This window comes from Glossina fuscipes, unplaced genomic scaffold (assembly GCF_014805625.2).
Source record: "Glossina fuscipes isolate IAEA_lab_2018 unplaced genomic scaffold, Yale_Gfus_2 28, whole genome shotgun sequence".
Classification (NCBI taxonomy): Eukaryota; Metazoa; Arthropoda; class Insecta; order Diptera; family Glossinidae; genus Glossina; species Glossina fuscipes.
This window is the reverse complement of record NW_023998423.1, coordinates 17,293,702-17,304,301: the sequence shown is the minus strand read 5'-3', so window position 1 is coordinate 17,304,301 and position 10,600 is coordinate 17,293,702.

Here is a 10,600-nt window from a genome sequence, read left to right as displayed (position 1 = left end):
CTTCCTTCGACGCATAGTGGGTAAGTGTAGGATTTTTTGGTGTAGTTTTTATGGTGTAGGTTTCTTCTTCTTTTTTAGTTTTAGTTTTTTGGTGTAGGTTTTTAGTTTTAAATAAACGTAAGGAATACCTCTCCAATTTCATGGGTTATGATATTCGAAGAAGATAGTAATGATATTATCGTATTCAAATGGAGAGATTTGCGGGACGTGTTATGTGTTGATGAAGATGTTCAGCGCAGTGTTATTTAATAAATTTAAAATTTATGACATTAATGTGAAATGATTGAAAATACTCAAAAGCCACAAATTTTTCTTTGAATTTAAACAAAATCCATCCGTTTTTGTTACGTGTAAGGGATAGTATATGTTAAAGTTAGGACGATGAAATTACTGGGAGAAAAATTTGGAAACTGCTGAATTGGATATGAAGCGTTGTAAAATGGCGTAAAAAGGCACTGAAAAAATTTGTAAACAACAAAAACAATAAATATTTTTTAAAGATTTTCCTTGTTTTACGGCACACATTTTAAAAGATTTATAAAAAATAATGCGATGACCAACAAAAATTCATTATAAATCGATTATGTACATTTTTTTGCATTCATTGATAATAGTACTCTTTTTCGCTTCTGTTTCTTTATTTTATTAATTTAATTTTTATCGTTCTTAAAGAGGTCTTTCATTTTTTCTATTTTTCCTGCGGTTTGCACGATAGAATGGAATAGCATGGATTTCCCAGATTTACTGATTCTTCATTAACATATGCCATCTTTTTATATCGATAAAAAAGAATATTTTTTTTAGGACGATTTTATAAAGTTATTAAACTTTTCATCGATTAAGAAATTTATTTACGCATGTCCTTCTAAAATAATAAAGAATTCTATGCATTTAATCAAATGTTTATTTGGCCTGCAAATGTCAAGAATTCGGCGTTGTTAATGGGAAAGTTGGCAACATTGTTTAAAAAAAAATTTTAATCCAACTTTTTTTCTTAATCAATCCGTATTACTCTCTCTTCGGCGCATAGTTGTCGATTGTTTCGCAGTTTTTCTTTTGCAGCAGGACAAAATCATTATAATCGAAGCAAACTCTGATAATTTATTTAAAAAAAAAAAAAATACATATATATATATATATATGCAACATATTTATTAGAAAAAACTACTGATCAATTATAGAAAAAGATTTTGTCATCATCGTAACACTTTAATTTCTGTCAAAATTTTGTAGAATTATAGCGTTGAAAATTATTGTGGATCTAAGGAATTAAAAAAAAAAAGAACCTACGAAGTAACGAGAATAAGCTGAACGACGAACAAGCAGAGGAGCGAAAATCCTGCAAAGCAATTTCGTGTCGGCAAAAAGAAAAAAAATTCAAAGAAAACTCGCTAAAGAAATTAAAAATATATACCTAAAAAAAAAAAGCAAGAAAAAGGAATTGAAGAATTTTCGGTGTGCAAAGGTAAGTAAATTATGGAAATAAAAAGAAATTATAAAAATATGTATATGGCAAAAACCAGCAAGAAAGCAAAGACGATTTCTTTAAATTTTCTACAACAGCCGGTTTTGTGGGCAAAAAAAAAGAAGAAAAAATGCCTCTACTGAAGGCCTTTGTACATTTGTATAAAAAATTATAATTCTTCTGCATCGTTTTGTTTGCATATATCTTTGTGTGTTTGCAATGCTTTTTTTAAGTTGACGCATAAGTATGTTTTGTATATATATATATGTATATCACATACATTGTGTATATATAAATATATATATAAGTATATAAAAACTGCAATGCCAAGCGTGAATTTTGAGAAAGAGAACTTCCTATTATGTTTTCTTATTGTGAATGTGTTTATATACATATATACTAAAGTTGCTCCCTGGATTGATTACAACTCAGCTTCATCTTATAAATTTCCGTTTACCACAGCTACAAGACGTACATATATCACGTAGTAATTTCATATATCATACTTCATGGGGTTTGGCTTGCGCTTACTTTGTTCATATATTGTTTTTATTTTTTTTTTTTGTATTTAAGAATTTTAAAGCATTCTGTGACCTCTTTTTTTTTTTTTCTTCTATATCATGGAGTAGAACGTATCCTCTTTTTCTCTTTACCTCACGTTAAATAGTTTTTCTAATAGAAATTTAATATAAAAAGTTTATCATTAATAATTGTGCAATTGTTACACACATATATATGGAAAAGCGTTAGGAGATCTATCGCAGTGAGTAATTGTCATTTAATTTTTCTTACGTCATAATTTATTGATAACTTGACATAAGCTAAAATAATTTATTCTTTAAAAACATGTTCTACTTCGAAAGCCACCTCCGCTGATTTTTATTTCAAATTCGAGCATTATATTTTTATTTATTTATTTTTTTATTTACATTTGCTTACCCACCAGTTTACTATGAACAGCTATTGAAATTTCTTTTCATTTTTTTTTCATTTTATATAAATAACGAATGCACGTTAGCATGCATGACAGATCTTGATTGAGTTGTCCAAGTTTTTTTTCTTATTTCTTCTTTGTATTTACTACAAAGTTATATTGTGTACGCCGGTTTTTAATTTATCATAGGTAACCGCAAAAAGGAAAAATTTATAATTAAATGACTTTACTTTTCTTTGGATCTTGATTAACGCGAAAGAAAGAATAAGCGACGTGGGCCGATATTACAAGATTCCTCGCCGTTCGATTTGCGATAAAAATGCTATAATTTACAGAATACATGGTTCAAGCCATTGAACCATGAATGCATCAGGAGAGGAATGCCATTGTCAGTATCAAAGATTACCGGCGCTTTTTATGATAAATACTACGATTTTGAAGCAAATTCAACATATTAATGAAGTTGCTGCCATTCAGTAATGGATTACTGCATTAATGCATCCGCTACTGTAGCACATTAAGGCTTTTAATTTCTCTATAGTGCAAATTGTGGTTAGGACATAAACTTTCAGAAAATTTGCATTTTGCATCGCTTTCTTTAATTGGCATGTACACGATTGCCATATGGGGTAGTTCGAAGAAAGTATTAATTTTTTTACTTAATAGCACGAAGTCGGTGATTCTGTTAATGTAGTAGACGCAAGAAAGCGGTAAGTCGCACACACGCACATAGATTCCTACATACCTCCTCTTGTTTGTGGAGCTATTGAGCCTCATTTTTAGAGACCGTCCGTACTCTTAGTACTTCTTATACTGTGCCAGAACGATTTCCCTAATTTCCCGTGAGCTTGATATTATTACAGTTAAATGAAAAGGTCAGATATAGCGCCTTGATCTATTTCATGAATACGTTTCTATGTATCGTATGTTATTTGAGGTAGAGCCTTTTATATGATGTTATTACGGAAACAATTTCATATATATGAAAATTAACTAAGCCATGTGGCTGGCGCTCTTCTCTGAGTACATCTCATGAAAAAGCAATGTAAAAACTTGACCTTTGTGGTGCAAAATACTAAGGTCTTACGCACAAAAAAATGATTTTTTTCGCTTCGGACCAAACCGTCGCGTTGGTTTAGTCTCTAACTAATGCCTCCTATAAAAAAGTACACCTTTGTGGAAATAAGATTTTTGTAGTTTCTCACTAAACTAAATGATGAATCGTATCAGGCGAAATAGTGTAGGGTATTTAATGGTGGGCTATGGGAGACAAAAGTGTCTACACTTCTTTTTTAGTACCAAAAAAATGTTTAAAATTATTGCAGAAATTTACTCATCCAATCTAAGCTGGGAGCAGTTATTAATTGGGCCAGTTATAAAATAGGTCGCATGTACGCAGGATAATTGTTTAATATACGGTAACTGCCCCATAGTAAATTTATTATGCGAGGAAGTTTGGAAATTTTTAGAAATTCCTTTGTAAGATTTTTTTTTCCTATTTTTAATCATGTCATGCAACATAAATAAATTGTGAGTGCTGTTAGCACGCAAAAGCCAACAGCGATGGAATGTGCGAAGAATCTGTTGTAGAAAAGTAATAAATGTAAAAGAAAAAAAAAAAAAAAAAAAATGCAACTTACCTCTGTTATACTTTAACGATAGTTAACTTGTCTAGAGTGTGGACGCACCCCACACAACATCACAGATACATACGCATAAGAAATACGCGTAGTTAAGCAACAGCGTTTGGTTTAGGCTGCAAACAATTTAAAACCAACGCAAAAATGGTTTCGTTTATAAAAATATTTATACGTAGGGGGATGTAGGTTGATATTTTTCGATTAGCAACAGATCACAAGGCAATAAACTAAATCACTTATCAGGTTTCGATTGAAGGACTCTGTTGAAATTTTCAAGGCATTTCTGCAAAGCGCTCTTGTACCAAATAAAGTAAAAGATGTCCGATCACTTTACAACCGGACGGTTCGATTGTAAATGTTAAAAAAAAAAAAAAAACTATTTTTCCGGCTCAGCTCATTTGAAGCAGAACTTCCTTGCGCAAATCTGTCAAACTGTCGACGCTTAGTGGAGAAGAAAGAATTCAAGGGGTTAGACAACAAGGTGAGAAGTTAAGGGATTTCAATACGATCGACGACGAAGTAGGAATTTTTTATTTCCTACATTTTTTGATTAGATTATTAAGATATATTTACTGTATAAATGATCACTCAATAAGTTCGTAGGAGAATCTGTTTGTCATTCTACGATGTGTTAAGTGAGCCAGAAGGTCTCTATGACGGGAGATATATGTTTGGATTCTTTTAGGAAACAATAAAAGCGTTTAACAGAAGGCATTGGGTATTTTCTTTACTTTCGCTCAATATATGTATCTCTACAGCAAGCAATGATATCGAGAAATATTTTCTTAGGTATATAAGGAAGTTAAGCACGTACTGATCTTATTGTCCGTTTTGTGAATGTATATATGTTTATTATATGTATATATGTTGAATCGAATATCAACCTTGGTGTCTACGCATCTTATTAAGACTAACTTATATTTACTTCTTTGACAATGGGTAAGCGAATACTTATTCTTTAGTATGCTACGGCAGTCAACTCTGTGTTCGTTGTAAAGGATTTGCGTGGAATAAAAGCTTACCACCTCTGTTTTGTAACTTGTAATATGTAAATATATATACCTATGTACATAAATGGAATGCTGAAGTCATTCTGATGCTTTATTAATCCGTGGCGAATAACAAAAGTCCAAAAGTGTGTAGTAGGCCAGGAATGATGGGTCGCCTGTGGTCTAGCTGCGTTTGGTTCTTCTTTAGAGCTTGACTAAGCAAAAATTGTGTCATATTGCAAATCATGTGCTTCGGCGATCTGGCCAGCTCGAAATTGATTTACGTGACGTTTCCATATGCGTTGAGCGTCTAATTGTATCGATATAGTTCTCCCAGCAATTGGGAAATAATTGTGTAAATCTGAATAATAGTATTATGTGTACGTCGTTGGACAATCTGCCTTCTTCCTTGCCCGATTATGTCTATTGCTTCTGAATTAACATAGCGAAGAAAAAGCAGGTACTCTGGTCACTGATTTTAAGAAAAAATATGCCTACCATTACCGACACTACGCCACTTCACTTAGTACAGTTATTCACACGTTTTGGTAGTAATGTTATAAAAAGTACACATTATTTTCATGAAAGCCCGCATATTGGGCAGGTTAGACTTTCTCTCCATGTAAAAGATTGCGCTTCATGATAGTACATCTATAAGTTAAGCTCAAAAAAAAAAAGAAAATGGATCTATGTGATCCAAATTCCCTAAGGTTAATTTTTTTCACTGAAACGCGCTACTGTGAATTAATTTTCATCATAAAATAATAAATATTAAGCCTAAAGGCCTTACTATTCATGAGATATCTCTTATGTGGAGTGAGGCCAAGAAATAGACCCATGTGGTTCAAATTAGGTTCACTCAATTTTTTTATCATGACCAATTATATCATCCATAAAAAAATTATAACTTAGACTTTTCTCTTCTACGAAGAATCAATTTTCATGAAAATCCTTATTAGGGTAGCATTTCAAAAAATTTGCCGAGATAGTCCAAGTTTGGTACAGTTAATTTTTTTATGTTATGATGTTTGAATGCTATGATAAAGGTTTCATCATGAAGCATTAAAAATTGTACCTTTTTGTCGTATGAGTTTCAGTTCTCGTTATATGGGACGAGGTCCAAAACTTGCCCCAAACAGATTGGTCCAATTTAGAATCTTTATATATTTTTTACTTTTGTCAAAAAATTATGGAAATTGCCATTTTTTCTATATAACAGTGTTTTAGAATGGGACATTTATAGGAGGAAGGTTCGAAAAAGTGGACCGATCCAATAGCGCATGTTCAATCGCCATCATCGTTGGGTTAAAGTAAATCGATGTGCAAAACATGTCAAAAATTGCGACCTTGAAAACAAATTTACCTCGATAAACATCAGACGGAGGGACTGACAGGCCTAAAATTTATTCCTTCAGTCGATCGGTACAATAAATGATCGAGTCTATCTTAAGCCCTTCAAGCCTTGTGCAAGATTCCTAATCAGCAGCTTAACAAGATTTTCTAGCCAGTAGGTGTGTGCGTGTGCTTTAATAAATAAGTATTGAAATTTAGGAAAACATACTTCATTAGAAATACATAACTGTAACATGATATCGCATAATTGTAATACAATTCGAATGCACATATCAAAGCATTGTTTAGTTACAAATTTACAAGATATTTACAAAAAATATGACAAGAGCAACAGTAATTATTTAACAATCAATGCTCTAAGAGTATGTTGTGCAACTTTTAGGCCACCCACCCATAAGGTGCTTCTCTTTTCAATTTATTTTTAAACCCATTACTATAATGGATCACGGCCCGTCCTTAAATACCTTATATCGAAAGTAATAGAAAAAGTGATCCGATCTGAGTGAGCCGTTTTTTCGGTAGTGTGTGTCCCTGAAATTAAAATATCTTAAAAATTTGCGAGCTGCCTGCAGATTGAATATAGAAAAATAAGAAGATCAGGCGGACAGACAAACTTAAATCGAATCAGCGAATTTATTCAGAAAGTGATCAGTAGAAGATGAGTCTATCTCAAGTCGTTTTGGGTGCTGTGCACAAGTTGTGTAGGGCATAACAATACTTACGCGACGCAGAAATCAGCGGCGAATGGCTTTCCTTTCAGATAAAGATCGTTACTTGCATAGTCTCTTTCCCAAGTTCATAAGTTCTGTGTCAGTCTTTACTATTTCATGCAATGATTGTGTTATCCTTTCAACAGGTCTTCGTCGTTACGATTTAATTTCCGCGTTCTCTTTTCATATTTTTTTTTTTTTTTTTTTTGTGATTACCTGCATAAACGAAATTAAAATGAACATTGGTGTCACGTTTGTTATGCGAATTTGCAATTCAATGCAATGGTGTCGTAGTGAATAAACCACGCTTTCCGTTTGTTGTTTTTTTTTTTTTTTTTTATCATCAACCACTCCACAGGGGATGTCCACTATACATGAGAATACAATGCGAGTTTTGACAGAGGACGATTATAGTTAACGGAGGAAGGAGCAAGAGAGGGGATTTGTGTGCAGTCGACTTCCATTTCGGAGACAATTTATATTTTAGATGCATTAAAGAAAATGAAAGAAAGAAAAGAAAAACAAAAATAAAAAATTAAAAATAAAAAATAGAAATATTTGTGCATTCTTGCGAAGATTAAAAAGAAACGGATAGAAGGTCAACGTGAAAAGGCAGAAACAAGAAAAGATATTTGATACTTCTCACTACCGTTTGCTGTTTATAACGACGAAAACGAGAATATCGGTATAACAAATTCATCTTTCATTTGGCTACAGGCAGTATTTGTTACATGCGCATGAGAACCCGCGACGACTAAGTCTGTGTTCGCAAGTTCAAAACTTCATGCGTCAGGGTTTACTTTAGTCGTAGTTGTAGTGAGTGCTCAACCGGAAAAAGCGTTTGTGCACACAGTCGCTAAATTACGGCCTCTTTCCCATCTCTTTCTCCTTCTTTCTGACTGCTTTGCAACCATGAACAGGTGACATCCCCTGAGCGATTGGTCATAAAGTGCCAGAGCGTATGAAACTAAATCTTCAATCGGTCTAAGATTTTGGATCAATTCGTCATTGCTTGTTGTCCATCCGTCCTTCTACGCTTATCTAAAATGCTCGAAGAAGTAATCCCATAATTAATGCGAAAAAGCGAAAAGTTTTTAAGCCGTTGTGTTCATGACCTTGAATTCATTCAGTCGATTCATTAGAGCTGCGTAAATGATTGTGTCTTACTAACAATTTCAATTTGAAAAAATGTTGCTATAACCACAATTAACAGGAAGATGCAATCTTGACGTGTTTCCTTCTCCTTGTTGTAGTCATTCCCCAAGTTTAACTTATGAATGTTTTATACTCACCATCGAATGATAGGGATTATAAAAATCCCTCAGCGTTATTAAGGAATCAGTTCTAGCTTTAGATTGTTATGTACTCTCGAGAAATTTAAAGTGCTGGCAAAACCAGGCCGTTTGCAGTCTTAAAAATTGAAAAAGAAGTCTGGCATAGCTGATGATGTGCTTTAACTATGTTGAAAACGATCGGAATCCGAGCATGCTCAGGAAACGGGAACAGATATTAATCTAAAATTTATTATTAATATTTATCTGGATCAGTTTGGTGACGGGCGTTAATCAAAAAAAAAAGTTGTAATCTAGAAACCACCTCTAGCGACCTCTAAATAGAAGAGTAGGTCTTTCCAAGTGCACCCAATCCATGTAGGAATTGTCGTGATTAGACAAGTAGACCTTTCCCCGCAAGGCCAATGTAAGAATAGTCTTGATCGCCTAACTGATAAAATATCTACCAAGCTAGGATAACAGTATGATAAGAGGGGGGGAGGGTACTACCAAAGATTTGTTATATATGTAAGGCAAGTATAACCTTCTTTCTTACTTATTTCTTAATGGGAAGTATTCGCGAAACACATATGTACAACATAACAAAGTCAAGACACACAATCGTTCAAACTCTTATGTATATATATATATATATATATATGTATTTATACATATATGTGTCTATATAAAAATAAATTCAACAAATTTTACGCGAACATAAATACCCTCACACACGCATACAGACAAGCAGACACATTCAAACATATGCATGCATATAAAAGCAATCAACTCATATGGAAAAAAGTCGCTATATATATATAATGTACATTACGGTAACGTACCGTAAGAAGAACAATGAACTCTATTTTGCTGCGCTGCTATATTCTCTCTGAACTAATAATAGTAATAATAACATCTCAAGGCGGAAGAGTAGACTTTTTGGTTATTTGTGTGTAAATCGAAAAATCTTTAGTATAAATGTCAAGTAAAATATCGGACGAATGCGAAGGAAAGAAGACATAATGGATTTCGCTCGGCCAAGACTTTTAATAAAAATGCGTAGAGCAATACATTTTTTTTTCCTCGTCATTCTCTCGTTAAGTAAACTTTACATTACTTTAAATTTAATTATAGATAATGAACTTTAAAAAAGTTTTTCACTATTGTGTTCGAATTGACATTCAATTTATATTGTATTTTATTTTGAACTTTTTAAAGGTGAAAAAGAAACCAACAAAAAAAAAGAAAAAAAAAAGAAATCAAAACGAAAACGAAAAAGAGAAAGAGAAAGAAAGGAAACAACTGCGATTTTTCTTTTCCAAGTATTTTCCCTTATAGTATGGTATAGTGTGGGTGGTCAGTTACTGCCCTCCGCCCTACATATTTTATTGTTGTTGTTTTTGTTGTTGTGTTTGACAACAATCACTTCTTCACCTCTCAGCTTGCATTCCATGGTAGAGCAAACGAAACCATCTTTATGAATTGATTCTCTTGGGCACTTTTATTCTCTTTTTAAAATTCGCATAGCATCCATAAAATTTCTTGTTTATTGAGAGACAGGTGCTATGCTTGTTCGTTCACCAGTAAATTATATCGTCACTTACTTTACTACAGCTATTATCGAATTTTCACCTACTTTCTACTTCTGCTATTGTGTAATATTTTCTCTAAAGACTTATATAGTATTAGGTTGGCCCGTAAATAATATGGAAGGGGGGTAAGACCAAACCTTTTCTATAAAAAAAAAAAAAAACATTGAACGATGGAAGGAGAGCATAATTGTTTTGTTATATACAATGCTTAACAATAATCAAAATAAATTTTATAGATGTTACATATATTCCGAGTCGCTTAAAGGATGTCCGTCCGTCTGTCTTTTCTGTGTAAACATTTTTCTGGTCGCAAAAATTAAAATCTCGCTTTCAAATATTGCATAAACATTGCAAGTTCTTGCATGCAAGTTGACAATGAAAACGAGTCAGATCGGTAGCGGGACACGCCCGCACTATACCAGGCAGTGAAGTGAGAACTGGTTCTAAGAACACAAAAGACAAAAAAATCTGAGTTTTCGCTCGTTACTACGCGAAATATATCTGCCTATGCTTTGGTGGGTCATTCTGTAGCAATTGTATACAAAATACAAAGCGTTGGCCATGCTTTCTTTCTCTTTGTTGATAACCAAGATGCTTGGTAGGTATAAAAGACTGGGATGACAATCGAATATATATGTTTTTTTTT